The 23901-nt window shown below is 38.9% G+C and overlaps 1 protein-coding gene across 1 annotated transcript in view; it reads left to right on the plus strand.

The window, feature by feature from the left end:
• Window positions 1-23901, plus strand: part of TENM3 (teneurin transmembrane protein 3) — a 2757765-nt gene that overhangs the window by 1332960 nt on the left and 1400904 nt on the right. The window contains exon 7 of the mRNA XM_060406900.1: window positions 20879-21027. The gene's annotated coding sequence lies outside the window, so the exon portion shown is untranslated. The remainder of the gene's footprint in view (window positions 1-20878; window positions 21028-23901) is intronic.

Below are 23901 nucleotides of genomic sequence, written 5' to 3' on the forward strand. Positions count from 1 at the left end.
GGAAAAGCTCTATACAGTCAGCAAAAACAAGACTGGGAGCTGACCATGGCTCTGATCATGAACTCCTTATTGCCAAATTCAGACTTAAATTGAAGAAAGTGGGGAAAACCACTAGACCATTCAGATATGACCTAAATCAAATCCCTTATGATTATACACTGGAAGTGACAAATAGATTCAAGGGATTAGATCTGATAGAGTGCCTGAAGAACTATGGACAGAGGTTCCTGACATTGTACTGAAGGCAGTGATTGAGACCATCCCCAAGATAAAAGAAATGCAAAAAGGCAAAATGGCTGTCTGAGGAGGCCTTACTAATAGCTGTGAAAAGAAGAGAAGCTAAAGGCAAAGGAGAAAAGGAAAGATATACCCATTTGAATGCAGAGTTCCAAAGAATAGCAAGGAGAGAGAAGAAAGCCTTCCTCAGTGATCAGTGCAAAGCAATGGAGGAAAACAATAGAATGGGAAAGACTAGAGATCTCTTCAGGAAAATTAGAGATATCAAGGGGACATTTCATGAAAAGATGGGCACAATAAAGGACAGAAATGGTAAGGACCTAAGAGAAGCAGAAGATATTAAGAAGAGGTGACAAGAATACACAGAAGAACTATACAAAAAATATTTTCGTGACCCAGATAACCATGATGGTGTGATCACTCACCTAGAGCCAGTTATCCTGGAATGAGAAATCAAGTGGGCCTTAGGAAGCATCACTAGGATCAAAGCTAGTGGAGGTGATAGAATTCCTGTTGAGCTATTTCAAATCTTAAAAGATGATGCTGTGAAAGTGCTTCACTCAATATGCCAGAAAATCTGGAAAACTCAGCAGTCGCCACAGGACTGGAAAAGGTCAATGTTCATTCCAATCCCAAAGAAAGGCAATGCCAAATAATGTTCAAGCTACAGTACAATTGCACTCATCTCACACACTAGAAAAGTAATGCTCAAAATTCTCTAAGCCAGGCTTCAATAGTATATGAACCGTGAACTTCCGAATGTTCAAGCTGGATTTAGAAAAGGCAGACGAAGCAGAGATCAAATTGCCAAAATCTGCTGAATCATTGAAAAAGCAAGAGAGTTTCAGAAAAATACCTACTTTATTGACTATGCCAACGCCTTTGACTGTGTGGATCACAACAAGCTGTGGAAAATTATTAAAGAGATGGGAATACCAGACCACCTGACCTGCCTCCTGAGAAATCTCTATGCAGGTCAAGAAGCAACAGTTAGAACAGGACATGGAACAACACACTGGTTCCAAATAGGGAAAGGAGCACATCAAGGCTGTATATTGTCACCTTGCTTATTTAACTTATATGCAGAGTACATCATGAGAAACCTTGGGCTGGAAGAAGCACAAACTGGAATCAAGATTGCCAGGAGAAATAACAATAACCTCAGATATGCAGATGACAGCACCCTTATGGCAGAAAGTGAAGAGGAACTAAAAAGCCTCTTGATGAAAGTGGAAGTGGAGAGTGAAAAAGTTGGCTTAAAGCTCAACATTCAGAAAACAAAGATCATGGCTTCTGGTCCCATCACTTCATGGCAAATAGATGGGGAAAAAATGGAAACAGTGACAGACTTTATTTTGGGGGGCTCCAAAATCACTGCAGACTGCACCCATGAAATTAAAAGAACTTTGCTCCCTAGAAGAAAAGCTATGACCAAACTAGACAGCAGATTAAAAAGCAGAGACATTACTATTTTTTTTTTACTTTATTTTACTGTACAATACTGTATTGGTTTTGCTATACATCAACATGAATCCACCATGGGTATACACGTGTTCCCCATCCTGAACCCCCCTCCCACCTCCCTTCCCATACCATCTCTCTGGGTCATCCCAGTGTACCAGCCCCAAGCATCCTGTATCCTGCATCAAACCTAGACTGGTGATATGTTTCTCATATGATAGTATACATGTTTCAGTGTCATTCTCCCAAATCATCCCATCCTCTCCCTCTCCCACAGAGTCCAAAAGACTGTTCTATACATCTGTGTCTCTTTTGCATACAGGGTTATCGTTACCATCTTTCTAAATTCCATATATATGTGTTAGTATACTGTATTGGTGTTTTCCTTTCTGGCTTACTTCACTCTGTATAATTGGCTCCAGTTTCATCCACCTCATTAGAACTGACTCAAATGTATTCTTTTTAATGGCTGAGTAATACTCCATTGTGTATAAGTACCACAGCTTTCTTATCCATTACTTTCTGAACAAAGGCCCCCCTAGTCAAAGCTATGGTTTTTCCAGTAGTCATGTATGATGTGAGAGTTGGACTATAAAGAAAATAGAGGGCTGAAGAATTGATGCTTTTGAACTGTGGTGTTGGAGAAGACTCTTGAGAGTTCCTTGGACTGCAAGGAGATCAAACCAGTCCATCCTCAATATTCATTGGAAGGACTGATGCTGAACCTGAAACTCCAATCCTTTGGCCACCTTATGTGAAGAACTGACTCATTTGAAAAGACCATGATGTGGGAAAGATTGAAGGCAGGAGGAGAAGGGGATGACAGAGGTTGAGATGGTTGGATGGAATCACCAACACAATGGACATGAGTTTGAGTAGGCTCTGGGAGTTGGTGATGGACAGGGAGGCGTGGTGTGCTGCAGTCCATGGGGTCTCAAAGACTCGGACAGGACTGAGCAGCTGAACTGAGCTGATATTGATTCCTGCATAAACATCATTGAAGATACTAGCCTAATCTTATAGGTAACCAGTGGAGGTTATCTATGGATGATAGCAGTGGACTTAGATAATAAACCATTCAGCCAGTAGAATAGAGATCAACTCAAATCAGTGATTCTCAAACTCAGCATTCATCAGAATCATGTGGAGAGCTTTTTAAAAACACAGACTGCTGGTCCTTACACCCTGAGTTTCACAATCAGTAGGCCTGGGGGTGGGCCTTGGGCCCTGTCTTTCTATCACCTGTGATGTTGATGCCTCATTTTTGGGGATCACAGTCTGAGAACCATTGAACTGGCAGAATCAGATGTTGGAGTTACTGTGAAAATATGATGGGAAGATGACAGATAAAATGAAAGCAAGAGCAAAGTAACATGAGGAGCAATAGGAGACCCAAGAGACCTTTTTTTGTGGTTGCATTATGAGAATTTCATAATATTGGATGTTAGGGGTGAGAGAAGGTTTGAAAGTCACAACAGAATATCTTCTTTGGATAAGTGCCCCATTAACCATGACGAAGTCTACAGAGGATGGAGCAGGGTTAGCAATGAGTGGAGAAAGTTTTAAGGGAAGAGGAGGAATTTAGTTTATGATATTGAATCTCTCAAGTCCCTGATATGTCCATTCAATCAACCACTAAAATTCAGCTCTGGATCTTAGAAGAGTGCTAATACCTGAAGATAGTAATTGAGAATTGGCAGAATAATGATGGAATGGAAGCTGATGGATAAAGTGATTATCCAGGAAGTGTATTTTGCATGAAAAAGGCAAAGAACCAAGAGCAGAATCCTGAAATGCCCTAATAATTAGATACATGAAGAGGATGTTGAGAAGCCAGAATAGGACAATAAAAATGATTAGACAGCAGAAGAACTAGCAAAGATATGTGTCAGGAAATAAAAAAGGAGACATTTAAAAATCAGGGAGTAATCAGTGGTGTCAAATACTTTAAAGAGATCAACATGACCAGGGCTTAACCCAGGCCTGTAATAACTAAGTGCACCTATAACTTTATTTAGGGCTTCCCTGATAATTCAATTGGTAAAGAATCCACCTGCAATCTACCTGGTTCGATTCCTGGGTCGGGAAGATCCACTGGAGAAGTATTCTTGGGCTTCCCTTGTGGCTCAGCTGGTAGAGAATCTGCCTGCAATGTGGGAGACCTGGGTTCAATCCCTGGGCTGGGAAGATCCCCTGGAAGAGGGAAAGGCTACCCACTCCAGTATTCTGGCCTGGAGAATTCCAAGTTGGTTGCAAAGAGTCAGACCCAACTGAGTGACTTTCACTTCACTTCATCACTTTATTTAGCCAGGCCCTAAAACACCTGTTGAGTACATTGTTGGCACACGTCTTTTATCCTCATCCTTAAATTAATCATGGGAATCTTCTTACCCACCAGGTTCATTTTTTAAAGCTGAAGTCACCCTTGAGGATTAGTCATCTTGCAATCATAGGCACCAGTGAGGTTGGCAAAGGGAGGGATAGTGAAAAATGGGATGAGTCTAAACCTTTACTTGACAGTACTTCAAAGATGACTAGAATCTGGAACTGAAAGCATGGTGCCCTGAGACCCACAGTTGCTTGTGTACAAAGGGTCGTTGCACAGGCCACTCTGGCTCAAGTTTTAGAAATTCTTCCAAGTCACTTGATAAAACATCTATATCCCTATTTCTAGTCTCAAGCCTAATATGAGACCTAAATTCTAAGTTGAATCTATGACTTTTTTTCAAATAGATATATGAATCTGTGTGTGTGTGTGTGTGTGTGTGTGTGTGTGTGTGACTCTACATTCCCAGATGTGTTTATCTCCACTGGGACTACCACCTAGCCCAGTCAGCCAACATGAATTTTCAAGTCAGACTTCAGAGAATTGCTAAGGTCATCTCAGGTCATCTACAAACTACATCTGACTTGCACCTTTCTTTTTCCCGGATGATCCTATCTAAACATAACCCCTGTCCGCTCCTTGCTCCAGCAAGTGATGCCCCTGTCTTCCCCAGGCAGTTGAAGCTACCAAGTATAGATGCTATGGGCACATAGTTTCATTAATGAAAGAAGTCAAACAGATTTAAGCAGATCAAGCTAAGCCTTCATGACCATGAATGAGAGATGATGTGTCTTGCTCTTTTTTTGTTTGTTTTTGAAAGGATCCATTTGGGAAACTTCTTTCACTTCATTATTATTGAAAGACAAAACTATTTTCTCTTGGACCATTATCAACAAATTGTGGTTTGAGTTATATGCATGTTTTCTTGTTAAAAAAAAAAAAAGAAAAGGAAAAATAAATGATAAATAAATGAGAAGGTATAGACTGGTTGTCAGAAATCATCATAGTCCTGTATCATTTTCAATCAAAACTATGTAAATGTAACAGAAACGCTCCCCAAATAGTCACTGATTACAAAAGAACAAAGAGTACATGATGCTAGGTTTAAGAACCTTGATCCAGTTATTGTAAAGAACCTGAACTGTGTATACCTTTATTTTCTCATATCCACAATGAAGAGAAATTCATGTATAGTAGCTCATGTCATTCTTCAGTTATATATTAATTTATAAATGTTCAGTAGTCATTTTATGGAAGTGTAGATGAAAAAAAAAATTCTGAACCTGATCTCTATTTTATCCTTGTCTCTGATATTAGAGACTGAATATGAGCAATACCTGCTCCATAAATAACTCCCTGATTCATCTGAACAACAACAAAAAGTTCAGCAAAATAGTTGACTGCTTTAGGATACAGATGGCATCTGTCATTTAAATAACTTAAGTTATTTAAATTGAGTAGCAAAAATATCTGACAAATCCTTTTCAGACAAATGCAGCAAAGAAATCTGGAATAACATCTAAGACATCAGAAGTTGTTTTTAGGCCTTCAAGATTTTCTTTTATTTAGGGGTAAACTATTGTGTCTGTCTGTCTCTCTCTTATTCTATTTCTTCTTTCTCTCATGAATCCCATCTGCTTATAAGTGTCATTGCTGGAGTTGCAAGGAAACACTTTTGATTAGCACTGAGAAGGTCTAATGTTTGAGACCCTGAATGTAAAACTTCTGATAAAAATAAACTTCAAGGTCTCCAAATACTCTGATCAGATCAACTGTATGATCCCAGAGTAGGTTGCTTAAATCTTCTTGGCTAAGCTTGAGAGTGCAAAGCTTAATACCCACAGGCTTGCAATCTTTTTGAATGTGATTATAATTCAGCACCAGCTTTGCATCCTGGATAAAGGTTTCCCTTGAACACAAAGTATGTTACATGCCTGTGTGCTAGTGATCAAAATACTCAGAGGATTATGGCACTTGCTGTTCTTAAACCTCCAAAATGGTGTTAAAATGCTCCATCCAATCAGCTAAGCTGTAAATTAAATTTTTGTAGATTGAAGACATAATTTTATTTCATATGCCAGAAACTCATTTCAACCCTAGCATTTCTGTTAGCACGTTGCATCCAGCAGCATAACTCAAGAGGTTTAATGAAAGTTTAAAAACAATCTGTTGCAGATTTTGTGCCTAATTTATTTTTAATTGCAAATTGTACAACACATTATTGCCTGTGAAAATAGAAATTTAATTTTCTTCCTGTTTTTTTTCTTTCTTTTTTTTTTTTATAACTCTCATGCAACCTCAGATAGGAAACGAGTTTTAACATGCTGTTTCCTGGGTTTTTTGTTTGTTTGTTTTTAGATCCTTGATGTGACGTCTTTGGAAAATATAGCTCATGTCACTATCATTATCCTTCAAACACACTTTCATGGTTTCAGAATGCACTATTTGAAATTTCTCTAAGAAGTCTGCATTGACACAATGCTTGCAAGTGTTTAACGTGCACTGTGGTTACAGTGTCTCTCTTTTCCACGTGAAAATCTGATAGTTTATTCCTGCTAACAGTATTCATCTTCATATTTAGATCATGAAGCCTTATTGGTGATGGGGTAAAAGGACACACAAAATAGCTTTCATTGTAAGGAGAGCTGGATAGTTTGTGAAAATTAGATGTGCTATCATAGTTTCTAATAGGAGAAGAAATACCCTATTACTGTACAGTTTGCTTCTTTCCTGTGACCTTTAATTTTTGTAATCAGTCTTCTTAGGAATGCAGCGAATGAAAAATCAACACAAGCGCTCCTTCTGATCTTTTCTTTGGGAAAGTTTTGTCACACCCTGCTGCACCTGGTAGTTTGACTTTGGACAGAATCTGAAATGAAGCTTAATGTGAGTGCTATCAAGTGATTCTAGGAAAATGTCAAAATACAAGAGAAGAAAACAAAGGTCTTCTGTGCTGGATTTGCATTCCCTTCTGAAATCTTTGGCACTTTACATCAGAGAGGGAGTTGGGTTATTTATTTTCAATATCCTGCCTTTCTCTTCCTCCCTGTCCGTAGAGAGGGGCCATCAGCTTGCTCCCCGCAGCTCTTCCCTCCCCGTGCTGGGGCATTGTGTCTGCCCGGCCAGCTGCCTTCAGAGCTGGTGATGAGATGAGAGCTGTGTCTCGCTGGAGAGGGGTGGGTGGGGTGTCCTGACTAGGTCTCCCTGCCTGCCACAAACTTCTTGTTGCTTCTACGAGGCTCAGCTTCCAGGGATGGCCACATCAGTGTGATACCCGGTCTCATGTATGCTCCTCTGAGCAGGGTCCCTGCAAGGAACACTTGCTGTGAGTGAGTACCTTGACCTTGTATAAAACATCAGAGTTCAAGTTCAGGTAGGACTTGCACCTGGGTTGGTGGAGCCGGACTTATGGTGTAACATTTTGAGCACTTGAACAGCATTGCGGCTAAAAAAATTAACCTCAAATTAAGTAGGAAAATGGTCAGGACAACTATTTGTCAATAAACTTCAAGTATCAAGTGTAATAATCCTTCTCAACTTGAGAACATTAATCATTGTAAAATAGCATATTCCCATAGAACACATCTGATTTGTTTAAACTTATACAGCTGTTTCTTTGAGACATTTCATTTAATTTTATTTAATTTTTCAGAATAGTTAAGCCTGCAATATGATGGTAACATTTCTCCTTTCATGCACCACTTGCCCTTAAAGGAAAATTATATTGTTTAATTTATTATTTTTTTAAAGTATTTGTTTCCTGCTTTGACATATTAGTTCTGATCAGAGCAAAATATTAATATAAGTTATTCTTAATGAAGTAAATAAATATAGACATTCCAAATGAATTAGGTCTTAGTGATATACAAGAAAAACTGAACATTTGTTGTATTTGTGTAGCATAAGTACAAGTATATTTGAAAGAGATTTGATGGAATGGGCCAGACATCCCAAAGAAAGTTTGGATGGATGCTATTTATTGACCAGATCTATGGAAGAATGCATGAATTGATGGAATCAGGTGCAGCAAGTTTTTAGAATGTAGTGATATACAGGTTAGGCTAATAAAACTGATGCCTACATATATAGAAATCATTGTAGAGAAATACAGTGATTATTACTAGGACATAAACTTGTACCTACTTTTATAAACTCCTGTCAGAGAGTGAAAGACAGGTTTCCAAAAGGAAATCGTTTCTCCTGCTTTCTCTGCTTGTTATTTCCACAGGTCAGAGAGCTATGGATGAAAACAGTAAAGCCAAAAGATCCTTTGGTGGAAGTTTTGCTGATGGTGTGAAGGCAGCTTGAATTTCTATTAGTCTCAGTTCTTTCCAGATAGATCTGTGCTAACTCTCAATTCTCTGCTTATTAAAGGGAGGCTTGTCTTTTTCTCTATATGTACAGATAAGCTCAGTGTAGCCTTGAAATATGTTCAATGCATGATGCTATGTGCATGCACACACAGACACACACACACACACTGACCCTTGCTGGGGTGGAGATTCCACAAGTGCATTCATAACCTTTGAAGTTTCAGCAATCTGCTGAAGACGAATATCTTCCTTTTAATCAGAATCTTCAAAATGTGATCAATCTTTAACTCAGGTCAGGAGATGGACTTGAATATACCTACCTTTTTATTTATAACGTTACAGCTGTAATTTATTCCTGAAAACTATTCATTAAAAAAACTGTTAGATGAAAACAGTATTTTCCCTTAATTTGTTTGTATGATCCATTTTGTTGAAACTCAAGACACTCCAAAATTGTTCAGTTTAAAATACATATCCACTGAAAATGAAAACAAGGTTTCACAAATAAACAAATTTGAACATAAGTATAATTTGTACATGAAAGGTAGTCTAATGAAAGATTATTGTATTTTTAACAACATGTCAAACTATTTTAGAGCTTATGAATTTCTTAAATTCAAACTAAACTTAAAAAATAAAGTTGTAGTCACAGAGTGGCTAGATGGTATTTTTTAATATAATTGATTTACAATACTATGTTAGTTTCAGATACACAGCATAATGATTTAACATTCGTACACATTATGAAAAGATCACCGCTATAAGTCTTATAACCGTTTGTCCCTGTGCTAGCTTATTGCAATATTATTGACCACATTCCTTATGCTGTATATTACATCATTGTAACTTATTTATTATATAACCAGAGGTTTGTACCTCTTAATCCCCTTCATCCGTTTCACACCACTACCCTTCTTCTTAGCCACAACTCATTTATTTTCTATTATCTACGAGTCTGCTTTTATTTTGCTTTGTTTGTTTTGCTTTTGTTGATATAAAGTTAGTGAAATTTAAGCCAAGTGATGCTCATTTGAAAATTGTATATTTAAGGTATATGTGTTTCCATATTGAGTATATTACCAATGTGCAATTCTAACTTGTATCATTGTGTGTGTGTATATATACATACATATATACCTATATAAAATAGAACTGTAGTTAAGGGAAACATCATGCGGATGAAACAAAGGCAAATTATGAGAGCCCTTTGAAACACTTGCAAATAGAATATGTATGTGAGCCTGAAGAACTGAAAAACCTTACTATTTGTCTCTCCCTAAAATGACCTGTGCAGCTGCTGCTATGAGGCTCAATCACTTCAGTCATGTCTGACTCTTTGGGCCCCATGGATAGTGGCCCACCAGGCTCCTCTGTGCATAGGATTCTCCAAGCAAGAATACTGGAGTGGGTTGCCATGCCCTCCTCCAGGGGATCTTCCCAACTCAAAGACTGAACTGTTGTCTCCTGTGTCTCCTGCACTGGCAGGTGGATTCTTTACCGCCGAACTACCAGGACCTGTGCAGATCAAATCCTTTTGGGTTCATTCAAACACAAGGTTGTGATGAGTGCGTTTTCCACAATGCTTAGTGTGTTGTGGAAAAGACAAAGTTTCTGCCCAAGTATCTGTAAAAGCCTGGCCATCCTTTTTAAATACTGAGGCCAGAAATGAGAAAGAGGGTGAAAAATATGTTTCACTTATCTGCACTCCTGGATTATATACTACCTGTGAGCAGAAAGTGTTCATCTGTGAAACACATATACATTGAATATCTAACTTGGGTCCAGTACTCTACCTGATGCTGAGTACAGACATAAGAGATAAGAGATTCAGACATATTCTATGATCTTATAGGATATACACTTATAGCTAAATATGTATATATATTCATCATAATTCTTTTCACTGTGTTTCTTTACATCAGTGATCACTTTAACCAATGTAATCAGATTACCTGGCCTATTCCCATTCATTCATTCAATGTTTATTATTTCCCTGTTATATACTATGTGATATAATGCAGTGGGATTTCATAATTTTCTCTCTTGATATCGTGTCTCACACAAAACAACAGGATGGGAGAAGCAGGGGGGAATACAATAAAATCCATGAACAGAAAGCTGATTTGTATTAGCACTTTCACAATATGATCAGTATTTTATAAATACATGTGTATACCCAGACTAAACCAATAAGAAAAGTGCCATGTGTTTCTGAGTCCAGCTCTTTGATGTTAAGTTACATCAGCCTATAAATCTTTCGTGTCCTACAGATTTCATGATCTATACTTAGAGATATGTGGTAAAGATAACAAATTCTAGTTACACAGTGGTGCAGTGCCAAGACATGTCTAAAGATGTGACTTTAGGTTTGATAAAACTTTGAACAAGTCATTTTAGACTTGCTGAGCCTTAGGGGACTTAGGAAAATATTGTTAAGTTGCTCAGCCATGTCCAACTCTGCAACCCCGTGAACTGCATCACAGAGAGTTCCCTGTCCTTTACTCTCTCCCGGAATTTGCTCAAATCCATGTCCATTGTTTTAATGATGCCATCCAACCATCTCATCCTCTGTTGCCCCCATCTCCTGCTCTCAATCTTTCCCAGCATCAGGGTCTTTTCCAATGGGTCAGCTCTTTGCATCATGCAGCCCATGTATTGAAGCTTCAGCTTCAGCATCAGTACTTCCAATGAATATTCATTGTTGACTTCCTTGCCGTCCAGCACCATAGTGCTGAGTGCAGTTCCTCAGCACTCAGCCTTCTTTATGGTCCAATTGTTTGTTACCCCATGGACTATAACCAGCCAGCCTCCTCTGTTCATGGAATTCTCAAAGCAAGAATACTGGAGTGGGTAGCCATTCCCTTCTTCAGGGAATCTTTCTGACCCAGGGATCAAACCTGGATCTCCCACATTGCAGGCAGATTCTTTACTGTCTGAGCCACCAGGGAAGCCTGGGATAATATAAAGAATTCAAATTGTGGCCCTCAACATAGCTTGCCTAATAAGGAGTGACCAGGAATGCATGGGGGTTTCAAAGACTGCAGTTCCTTTCCAGAATTGCTTGAGATTCAGTTTCTGAGTGAGTAGATAAAAGTACAACTGGGGAAAACTTTCTTTTATTTGCAGATCACATTCACATCACCAGTAATCTATATTATACCTTGGCTTTTTAAACATAGCTTCAAAGGTATAGTTTGTGAGTTATGCAAAGAAAATAAAACATGGTTCTTTCTATTTAACAAAGTGAAAACCTGAGGAGAGAAAATCTCAGCGTGAGATAAGGAAAAAGACCAGGCCTTATGTAAGCAATAAGTGTGTACTCTCAACTGAACTTGAGTTATGAGGAAAAAAGGGTGGTCTTGGAGACAGACACAACTTCTAATCCTAGAACTTGCCCTTTATAAGCTGTTAACAAATGCTACATGAACCCCAATTATGTCACCTGCAGAATGTGCTGAAGAACATATGCACTGAAAGGAAGATATTGATCTTGGGTGTCCTCAGCCTGCAGTGACTTGGAGCAGGGTTCGGGTTCCCAGCCAGATATTGAGTCCGAGTAATGGCGGTGAGTGCGCCAAATCCTAGCCACTAGGTCAGTTCAGTTCAGTCATTCAGTTGTGTCCGACTCTTTGCGACCCCATTAACTGTACCACTCCAGGCTTCCCTGTCCATCACCAGTTCCCAGAGGACCCTGGTCCTTCGACTTTGCAGAAAATAATTCCCGCAAAGACAGAATGTAGTGAAGCAAGTTAAGTATTTATGTAGTGAAGCAAGTTACATATTTATTAGGAGGAAAAGAGTCCAGTATCTGTGGATAGACACATGGGTGGACTCAGGGAGAGTGGCTGAGTGGCACCCGCATGGCAGTTTGAATTACTTTTATGGAGCATTTCTTCTGGGTTTTTTGACCGATCAGTTTGATTTTCCTGGTTCATAGTCCATATATGGGGCTTCCCTTTTAGCTCAGTCGGTAAAGAATCTGCCTGCAGTGCAGGAGACCTGGGTTCGGTCCCTGGATCAGGAAGATCCTCTGGGGAAGGAAATGGCAACCCACTCCAGTATGCTTGCCTGGAGAATGTCATGGACAGAGAAGCCTGGCGGGCTCCATGGGGTCGCAAGAGTCGAACAAAACTTCGTGACTCAGTTCTTCTTCTAGTCTGTATAAGGTATATCTCAGGATCCCTCCATGTGTGTTCACACATCTCTTAGGCAAAATGGATTCAGTTGTCTAAGTGTCTGTCTGTGCACGTGTGGTCAAGGAGGTCTGCTGACTTTGGGAAGGAGAAATATGTGATCTGGGCAGGGCCCGACCTCCTCCCTTAATTGTCCTGCTATTCTCTTGGAGTTTCAGTCCATAGGGAATGAATCTCCAATCACTTTACCCTAGGAGGGGATCTTCTTCCTCCTGCCTCAGTATGTGAATTTGAAGGGAGAATTTAGGTACTTACAGCGGTGTCCCCAAGTAGTTGATTCTAACCAATCATTTATTTATCTTCCATGCTTTCTCTTTTATCATCTTTCTCTTTTAAGTGAATGGGATGATCATGGATCAGCTGTGTCTGACAAAGATCTATCTTGAGAATAAAATGTAATCATAGATGTGAAAACCTTGGATGTTGTTGAGATTTAAGTATTGGTGAGGTGTTATTTCTGGTAATAGATTTTCTGAACTCATAGTGTCAAAAGGCCTTACCAAGAAGTAGAATTGTATTCCCAGAGACTTTATAAATAATCATAGAAATGACAGGAGTGTAAAGAATTACCACTGGAGCCGATTATACAGAATGAATTAAGCCAGAAAGAAAAATGCCAATACAGTATACTAACACATATATATGGAATTTAGAAAGATGGCAATGACAACCCTGTATGCAAGACAGCAAAAAAGACACAGATGTGTATAATGGACTTTTGGACTAAGAGGGAGAGGGTGGGATGATTTGGGAGAATGGCATTGAAACATGTATACTATCATGTAAGAATCGAATTGCCAGTCTATGTCCAACACAGGATACAGCATGCTGGGGGCTGGTGCACGGTGATGACCCAGAGAGATGTTATGGGGAGGGGAGGTGGGAGGGGGTTCATGTTTGGGAACGCATGTACACCCGTGGTGGATTCATGTCAATGTATGGCAAAACCAATACAGTATTGTAAAGTAAAATTAAAACAAAAAAGTAAAAAAAATAAAAAAATAAAGAATTACCACTTGAATATGGGTTCCAGCTCATGTTCGTCTCTATATTCAAGAGAACCACTTTTGCCTCAGATAGAGTCTCTGGATGGGGATGCTATTAGCAAAGATAATAGCAGCCTGGATTCATGAGAGCATCAGAACCCTAATCCCCCTGTATTAGACACGTAACACAGATGACAGTGTGTTTAGAGGCTAGAATGTATGGAGGAAGCGTGTGCCTAGTAGAGGCTCTGTTTATCATATACAGAGACCTGATTTTGAACCTGTACTTGCTCCCAGGTTCTCTTTCCACCACATGCTCTATGACCTAAGTCATGGTACCCAGCTTCTCTAAGGGGTTAATTCCCTCATTTTTAATGTGGGGCTAATCATTACGCTTCCTGCATGGCTTGCTTGGAGGGTAGAGTGACCGTGTGGCACATGACACGTGTTCAGTGAAGCTGGGCCATTTTCCTTAGCTCCAAGCACGTGACTATATGATCATCTTTTGTGCGTTTATTAGAGAGATAAGTGAGTAACTCTAATTGAAAGGATAGAGGTGGTGAGGTATGCTATCTCCTAAAGCCCTGGGAAGGAGGTTGCTCTTTGAAGAGTCTGACTAGACTGTGAGAGAGGTTTAAGGTCACCCTCAAGTAGGAACTAAGGTGAAAATGGAAGGAATACTTGGTGGACAAAGACAAAAATTTTAAAAAAGCTGTGCAAGATTTAGGGAGGCCAGTAAGACTTTTAGTAGGGAGCAAAAGAGGTGACATGGTAGTATGTAGACCATACAAACACACGCCAGGACTCATATTTCTCTCTCAGATTATCTGTCCTGTCTACTTGAAATAACTCTTATATCAAAGCACATGACACAGTGACCAAACACCTATTATTTTACCCGCTGTGACTGGGTCTGAATGACCTCAAGACCTGCTGTCATCTCCTTACTTACTTCGCTAAAACATGTGAGAATATCTTATATTGACCTCTAAAAATTTGGTAGGCAACAGGGACCAATTTAAATAAGATACTTGTGTGAAGAATTTAGTCTCATCATCCCTTTTTTTTCTTACCGGGTAAAAGGAATGAAACAATAAAATCTATTCTGTACGAAAATGTGATATATGCATACTTACGATTTGTTTAGATCACTTGGGCTAAACACAAAAGGCTCTGTTTCATAAAGATCCATTACAGAGACTGCTATAGCAAAGTATGAAATGAATGAAGGAGCAGGCAAATATTGAAGTTGGTATTTTAGAAAGAGTATATATATAGGTGGGGGGAGGGGATACTGGTTGTTGCTGAGAATTAAAAAGACAGCGATCTGAAATGTGGTTTTATAATCACTGACTTTAAGTGTTTATCTTTAATTAGGCCCAGCACAAACTAAATGATGACAGTGGGTTGATGGATTTCCCTGTTAGATTTCTAAGCTGTTTAAATATAGGTAGTTACTGTAATTATATATTTACTATCCCATTTTTGCAGCTTTGCGAGTGACAAAAATTCAGCGGCCCCCTGTCATGAGTTTGAGATGTTAAACTGTCCTAAACATTGGCAGTGCCGTGATAGCTGAAGACGAGCGGCACGCACTTCATACATTGTCACACAAGGCTAATTTTGGCTGCTGTAAATGAGTGGTTTCTAGGAGAGAAACCAACGTGGTGGAAGGAAGAGGTGTGAAGCCGCCTGGTGACAGTCTCAGTCTGTGATACGACGCTGTTTTATTAGTATCTTATAAGATCTAAAGCAGTTTTGCCTGGCTTTTGTGTCTGCATTCATCATTTGACTGTGTAAGCTGGCCCAAGAGCAGTGCTATGAGCAAGACCCTACCTTTGCATAGTATTTGTTCTGAAAATATGGATTAGACACGAGCATTACAAATAGGACTTGTCAGAGGAGAACCACAGAGACTTTTTGCTAAATCAAAGATCCATTCCTTCACAAAATAGACTTATATTCTATAGTTAACAATTTGTCTCTAGATCTGATAAGTATCTTTCAAATATACAGTTGATATTAAAGGAGAGGCATTGAATACTTTGCCACACTAGGTCCTTTGTGAAATCTGTAATGGGATCTGTACAACTTACCTGAAAACTATATTTCAGTATTCAATTTGCTCTGTTTTTTTTTTTTTTCAAGCAGAATTAGTTTCAAGAAGTATTTTTGTTCATTTATTATTGGAAAAGACCTTATTCGCTTATTCAAGCGAGAAAATTACCCCCAAAGCTTGCAAGATTTATAACGCTTAAGGAAAAAAAAAAAGGCAATTCAAAACCTAATGAGACATTTTAGGCCTCATTTACATCTCTAACTTGACCCATTTTCTGCAAAATGTTTTTGTTGGTAATTTACATACTAAAAGCTAGTTATTTATCCATCCCTAACCAAAAAGTTGATGAGATTACTAAAACCACAGTGAAGTTAGCATTACCCTAAAAGCTAACTACGGCTGTTTCTAGAAGGTTGACTACTGAGTCATTTATCTAGCTGTAATTTCCATCCAGATTCTGAAAGGATGACATGAAAGCTCAAATACAGTTTTGTCGCATTCACTTTATTAGCAGAAGTCTTTCCAGGAACGCATCCTCTGGAAATAAAGTGCATTAAAGTACTCTGTGTATGGACACTCATGTATCTACCCAGGACAATAAATAACGCCATGCAGTTCATTCTCTAAAACACATTTTAGTATCGTATTTTTCTTTGAATGCCAAAATCCTTTGTGTATGTTCAGAGACTAAAATTGTATTGATGTAGTTCTTATTTTTTAGCAATTTAAAATTCCTGATAGTTGGAGAGAAAAAGACTACAAAGAGGAGGTGAAGTGTATAGTAGCTGGGAGAGCTATTTCTCACTATCTTCAGGAATATTTATATTTTTTCATGGTGAAAAATAAGCATCCATAAATACATAGTATTAGTACTAAGTTGCTTCAGTCATGTCTGACTCTATGGAGACCCTATGGACTGCAGCCCGGCAGGCTACTCTGTCCAGTGGATTCTCCAGGCAAAAATATTGCAGTGGGTTGCTGTGTCCTCTTCCAGAGAATCTTCTTGACCCAGGGATCAAACCCATGTCTCTTGTATCTATATAGTTTATATATTATATATATAATTTTTTATTAAATATAGTGGTGATTTAGTTGCTGAGTCACGTCTGACTCTTGCAACCCCATTGACCGTAGCCTCCCAGGCTCCTCTGTGCATGGGATTTTCCTCTGTGCCATTGTCTTCTCAAAGGGATCTTCCCAACCTGGGAATTGAACCCTGTCTCCTGCGTTGCAGGAAGATTCTTTTACCAACTGAGCTACAAGGGAAGCCCTGTATTAAATGTAGATTTGTCTTTTTATTAATATTTTCCATTTTATATATTTATATTTCAGTATTTAGTATTTGTATTATAGATAAATGCTATATATTTTATTATGATTATGTTATATATATTATAAATATATATAGTAATATCACCATTTGTTGGTAATTGTTACCTTGATAACTTACTACACAAAGCACCAAGTTTAATAGTAACTTGGCTCATATTCATAATATAGTCATGTATGAAATATGAACTATTGAACCATCTATAATTTCAGTTCAGTTGCTCAGTCATGTCCAACTCTTTGCAACTCCATGGACTGCAACACACCAGGTTTCCCTGTTCATTACCAACTTTCAGAGCTTGCTCAAACTCATGTCCATTGAGTCAGTGATGCCATCCAACCATCTCATCCTCTGTTGTCCCAGAACTCCTCCTTCAGTCTTTCCCAGCACCAGGGTTTTTACAGTGAGTCAGCTCTCTGCATCAGATGGCCAAAGTATTGGAGTTTCAGCTTCAGCATCAGTCCTTCCAGTGAATATTCAGGACTGATTTCCTTTAGGATTGACTGGTTTGATCTCCTTGCAGTCCAAGGGACTCTCAAGGGTCTTCTTCAACATCGCAGTTCAGAAGCATCAATTCTTCGGTGCTCAACTTTCTTTATAGTCCAACTCTCACGTCCATACATGACTACTGGAAAAACCATAGCTTTGACAAGATGGACCTTTGTTGGCAAAATAATGTCTCTGCTTTTTAATATGCTGTCTAGGTTGGTCATAACTTTTCTTCTAGGGAGCAAGCGTCTTTTAATTTCATGGCTGCAGTCACCGTCTGCAGTGATTTTGGAGCCCCCCAAAATAAAGTCTGTCACTGTTTCCATTGCTTCGCCATCTGGTTGCCATGAAGTGATGGGGCCACATGTTGGATACTAGTTGGGCAACAGTTCAAAGTCACATTCCAAGACCTTCAAGACTATCCTCTGAGTTGTAACATGTCTGCTTCCTAGTTTGAAGCCCCTGTCTACCTGGCATAATCCAAATCCCATCAGAATCCAGAGGTGGAGAGCACATAATACATCTGTGCGGTCATTGAGCATTGCTCAAGGATTTGTGTGTGTGGGTGTGTGGGGGTGTGTGTGTGTGTGTGTGTGTGTGTGTGTGTGTGACTGTGGCATGCAGTTTGTGGAATCTTAGATCCCAGACCAGGGACTGAATCTGAGCCCACAGCAGTGAGAGCACAGCCCTAACAACTGGCCAGCCAGAGAACTCTCAGGAGTTTGTAAACACACTGCACTGTGTGTTCCTTGATGAAATCTGGCCCTCTGGAGGCAGTGTTCAATCTGATTTTAGTTTCATTCCGCATCTCCTGCAAACCTTCCTGCCTAGATCAGTGTAGCTTTTCATTGTGATCAGAACAAGTCTGGTACCAAAGAAAGCCCCAAAGTCAACTTCTGCTGGTGACCTAGGGGCCCGCAGTCCACATCTTGGGCTATCCGAGACAGCTGCGGGACTGTGTTCCCTGGACAAAGGTGGCTCTATTTCTTTCCTATTTAATTTAGTTCACTTAATAATGAGCATCAGATTATATTTGTTTTTAGAAATTCTGTTTGCTGTTGTATTCTTCCTGTTAGTAGAGGCTTTACAAGTGGATACACAATTGATTACAAGCAGGGGGAAAAAAGTAATCCTTGGCAAATGTAACTACTAAAAACTCATCTGCAAAGTAAATTGCCATTTATCAGAACATATTATCTTATGACACAGAAGAATTATGATTTTTGTTCCCTATTTTGAGGCTGTCAAGCCTTGTTGGTGCTGATGCCACTGTCTTTGTGACTGTTGCCACTATCACGGTTTCAGCTAGTGCTAAAGCTAGCTCTTGAGAAAAGTCATCTGAAGAGTTTGATTTCTCAGCTCTACTGAGTGGTCTGAAAACTTAGGCTGTGTTGGCCTTACCCTCTGCCTGTTGGTCTTTCAAAGACCATGCGGCCCCTGATTGTTCAGTTTTCTACTCAGCTGCTTGGAATGTCTTTGAAAAATGTCTCTAGTGCTGAGATTTAATGGTAATACTCAATGAATACTATATTTTCTATGAAAACATTTTATCAAATGTTCAAATGTCAGAGATTCTCAGCTACATGATGCTAAACCATAGACACCATCTCCAGAGGTACTATTATACGCTAACATCAGGCCACTTAGCAATGTATTCTTTTTGCATCATCTGAGGATTCTTGCGCTTGATCTGTGAAGACAGTGTTATTGAAGAGCCACAATTCCTATTCACTAATTTAAAAGATATTTCATGATGATCTGAAACTATTAAAGACACTGGTATATATGGAATCAAAATATATTTAATTTTGGGGAACTATTATATGTCCTTCTTAACATTTCCCCCCAATTAAATATATTTTAAGATTCCATGTCTACCAGTGTCTTTTCAGTTATTTATTCCAAAAATGTTGAGTGAATATTTGCTATGTAATAGTTACAAATGAAACAACCATGATCCCTGACCTCATGAATCTTGGAGTCACTGGGAGGAAGTCAGACCGACCAAAAGACCAGGGTATAATGACAAGTTGAGTTAATTTAGAGGAACATAATGTTCAGTGATGGAGAGAAGGTTGTATTAATATTTAGATAGAGTATTCAAGAAAGCTAGCTAGCAGGGGACATTCAACTCAGGACTGAAAGAAGATACAGAGCCAGCCATAGGAAAATCAATGGGGAAAGCATACCAGGGAGAAGATGACTGTATGGATGACACTCCCGATGCGTAAGGAGGTCACTGTAACTAGGAATTGCAAGAAGGCTACTGTGGTTGGAATGTGATGATTTGTGTTGGAGAGACGCACAAAAACAAGACTGGAGAGGTGGACGAGGAGAGACTGTGACCATGGTACCAAGCACTGGGTGCCATCGTCACCCAGAGACTGAATCTCTAGCCCTGACTGTGGCCTCCACTCCCGCTGTCATTGGTAGTACCGGTTCCTAAGTAAGCTTGTGGCATACAGGAAATCAGAAAAGGACATGTACTTTCAGAGGAGAGGCTGTCTCTGAAGAGAAAGGGAGGAGGAGCATCGGCCCTGAATTTGTTCATTGTTTTTCTTTTTCGTAAATTCATTCATGAGATAAGTCACGTCACTTTCCCTGTGGCAGAGAAGCAAGTGGCGGAAGTTGCCTGTATTTGTGTCTTAATGGAGTGCCCACAGCACTCCTGCTGTCTCCCTCACTCTTCTGAGAGCAATCTGTCATTTTATAAAGGAAAGTTCTTTTCTTTTCCATAAAGCTGAATTTATTTCTGGTGCTACCAAAATGCATGATGTGTGTTGTTATTGAAAGTGAAAGTGTTAATCACTCAGTTGGGTCCAATCCTTTGTGACCCCATGGACTGTGTCCCACCAGACTTCTCTGTCCATGGAACTCTCCTGGCAAGAATACTGGAGAGGGTTGCCATTCCCTTCTCCAGGGATCTTTCTGACCTTGGATTGAACCCAGGTCTCCTGCTGTGCAGGCAGATTCTTTACTGTCTGACCCACCAGGGTAGTTCATGTTGTCATTGGGTTAGCCCAAAAAAGTTTGTTCAGGTTTTTCCATAGTATGTTACTGAAAAACCCAAATGAGCTTTTTGGCCAACTCAATATAAAGTGAACATGTTAGATATACCCAAGTATTATACATGGTCAGACTAGACTTGAATACTGTAACCTTTGAATACCCTAAGAAAATTAAATCTAGTGCCGAGAAGATCAGAACCAGGGTTTTGATTGATCTGCTAATTAACTATAGTCAGCCATATGCTTCAGTGTTTTATTTGTATCGTTAGTGACTGTTGTATAACTGCAAATGCGCAATTATATCATATTTATCCATTTATTCCTCTTTTTCAGGAAAAAAGTTTTAAAGCTCATGTAATTAAAATAAATGTTTTTGCATAATAATTACCACTAGAAATTGAATTGGTATCTGAATTGTTCACCTGCAGTCACAGTGAGTCATGGGTCCCTGTGTAAGGAATGCCTTCTCTCAACAGGCCAAGAACTATTTCCTAAGAAGAGCTGCTTCCCAGGGAGGCGAGAGGGCCCCCGTCGCCCACGGGCAGAGCTGGGGGTCCGGGAACAGACTCGGCTGTCAGCTGGTCTACCTGAGGACCGTGTGGCCCCCGGGGAGGACACAGGAGTGGTGAGTACCCATGCGAGGCCAGGCACTGTGATAGCCCTGTCTTTTGGAGAAACTTGTTTTCTGATTTTCCAGTCAGTCCCGTCATTCTTTCAGACATAGCTTCTAAGAAACTGTCAAACATCTGCCTTTCCTTTTCACACTTCTTTCTGCACCCTGCCTATAGCTGTGGTAGTTCAGTAAATAAATGACATCTCACCTCCTCTCTGTGCATACCTGCGCTGTGCTGCAAATGCCAATTCATGAAAGGAAAGAAAGAGAGAGAAAGAAAGAAGGAAGGAAGGAGGGAAAGAGAGGGAGGGAGGGAAGAAAGAAGGAGAGAGAGAGAGAAATAAATCAGGCTGCTTTGTAAGTCTTCAAGTTCATGGTCATAGTTCTGTTAACATCACTTAGAATTATACCAAATGTCCAGCTGCCAGGAGCCTTTGAAATCAGTAACTATTTATGAGAATTTTATACAAAAAAAAAGGTGGAACACAAAAAAGAGCTTTGGTTCATAAAACAGGAAAGACAAATATTGCCAGAAAAAAAAAAATCTGTAAAAAATGCGGAGTAAACTCTATGAATGAAAATCTGTTGTATGCTGGTGTGATCGTTAAATGGAAACCCAGGGTATTTGCTTTGTTAAAGAGCAGATCCTGCCTATGTGCATAAAGGCAAGTTTATTCCCAAAGATATGATACAGAAATATAATTTTTATTGTTAGAATATTGTTGGGCATCATGATTGTGAACATATTGTAAGGTAAATATATAGCTGCAATTTTCTTTCTTTCTTTTAACCATGGTCTTTGGAAGTATTTTGATAGGGAATTTCTGAGTTCTGCTAAGCTTAATTATAATTTTTGACCACTTTATGAACAAGAATTAGAAAGTAGAAATCATTAAGAATTACTATTTGCTGCATTGTATACCCTCTGAGTACTTAAATATTTTAAGGTGTCGGACTATTTTTAGAGAGAAATAATACCAGCATGTGATGCAGGCAAAGATTGAAAGCAAGAATTCTATAGAACGTGTAAATGTCACAGGTGTTATTGGAATGCAAATATACTTTTCTATACGTTTTATAGGTGTTATATATAGCAAGTGTTCGACACCATATTTTTGCACTTTATTTTTTGACTTTTTCACCTATTACCTTTCCCCAGATTACTAGAAACTAAAAATACCTGCCTGAAATTAAGAGCATGGATACTTTGGCAAATAAAGACAGTGTGAGTTTTCTGCTGTCATTAAGATATATGCTATATATCATTTCTCAGTGGGCTGAACTAACTACTCACTGTGAGAAATCTTCCTGAGATGAGATTTCTGTCTGTCAACATAGGATAAATTTGACTTTGGAGACAAGGAATTTGCACAATCTCATTATTAAAAAAAGAAAAAAGGAGTAGAGAAAAGAGAAATAAAAGCATTATAAAAAATTAGATTTCAATAAAAGCAGAGTCAAAAGTTAGAAAACACATATAATTAATGAAAGGATTCATTTTATTTGATATTTGAACCACAAAATTGAAGTCTTCCCAGTCTTTCATGGACAAAACTTGGGTTTTGTGGAAATTAAGTGAAATTAAGAAATGATTTCCTTTCAGAGCAAAATGAGATGGTACATTTTGAGTTAAACACATTGTATAAAAATGCAATGAAAAGAAAACCTGTCACTTATGTCATTCTGCATATTTTTAAGTCAAACTTCTCATCAATGAGCTACTAAGTAATATGTAAGAGAAATGCTATGTTTAAATAAATAATATCACTCTCTTACTGGATATTACATCAATGGGTATAAAAATATGAATGCCTTAGCAGAAATGCTACTTAAACCTTTCAGAGTTGTCAATATCCAAACTGTGTCTTGTCTGATATCATCATAGCCTCATTTGTAGCCAAATGTGTATTTTTATAAGTACTGTAAGTCATAAATGCAATGGGTTCTCTTTTTTAGGATCACATTTTTGGAGTTAGTTACTTGAGTAATTTTCATTGCAAACACTTTCAGAATAATTTTGCAGACATAAAACAACTCTTGAAGGAACACAACTGCTTTCTTACTAGGGACGGAAATATTTCAGAAGGAAAAGAGCATCTGTTCCTTTTCCTCACCAATGATTTTATTGTCTTCTGGATGGTGCGAATTTGCTCTGGGAAAATAAGAGCGGTGTACTGCAATTCAGGATCATTTTGCCCACTTAGGAATCTGAGTTTCCAATTCAGAATATGACCTGGCTTATTCAGGTGACACCAGTTCTGCATATTCTTCTATTATCATTTAAATTTCCGTTCATGTTTTGACAATCTTCTTTAGTAGAAAGCGCAGAAAACATCCAGCTGCACCCCTTGAATCTTCATTCTTAAGCTGGGATCCGTTATTCTAGAACTAATATTTCCATAATATGTGATGTCACGAGGAAGAATGAAAATCTCACTTTGGAGATGCCACTGTAATAATTCTCACTTATAGTATATAATTAATATGAATAATGGCAACAAAAGAAACACTTGAGAAAAGTAATTCTAGGCTTTAGTTAAATAAGCTTAATGAAAGCAGCATTCTTCCACTTAGCAAATATTTATGTGCCAGAGACTCAGTTGCTAGGTGCTGGGGATCATGAAACTTACACCTACGCTGTGCTATCATTACAGGTTTTTCTGATTGATGGAAAAAATAGAACACACAATTTTACCTGGATTTCCAGGTAATAGACCAGACTGCCCTTGTCATAGAGGGTGAAGGAAGGTGTAGAGGAGTTTCAGACTTGAAGGTAGAGGCAAGGAGGGGGCAGGATAATAGGCAGTAGAAAGAACAGTTACGATGAAGAACTACTTTGCATACTTGTTGCCCTGAAAGGGGCCCAGTATGTCTAGATCAAGGAGA

This window comes from Ovis aries, chromosome 26 (genome assembly GCF_016772045.2).
Source record: "Ovis aries strain OAR_USU_Benz2616 breed Rambouillet chromosome 26, ARS-UI_Ramb_v3.0, whole genome shotgun sequence".
Lineage (NCBI taxonomy): Eukaryota > Metazoa > Chordata > Mammalia > Artiodactyla > Bovidae > Ovis > Ovis aries.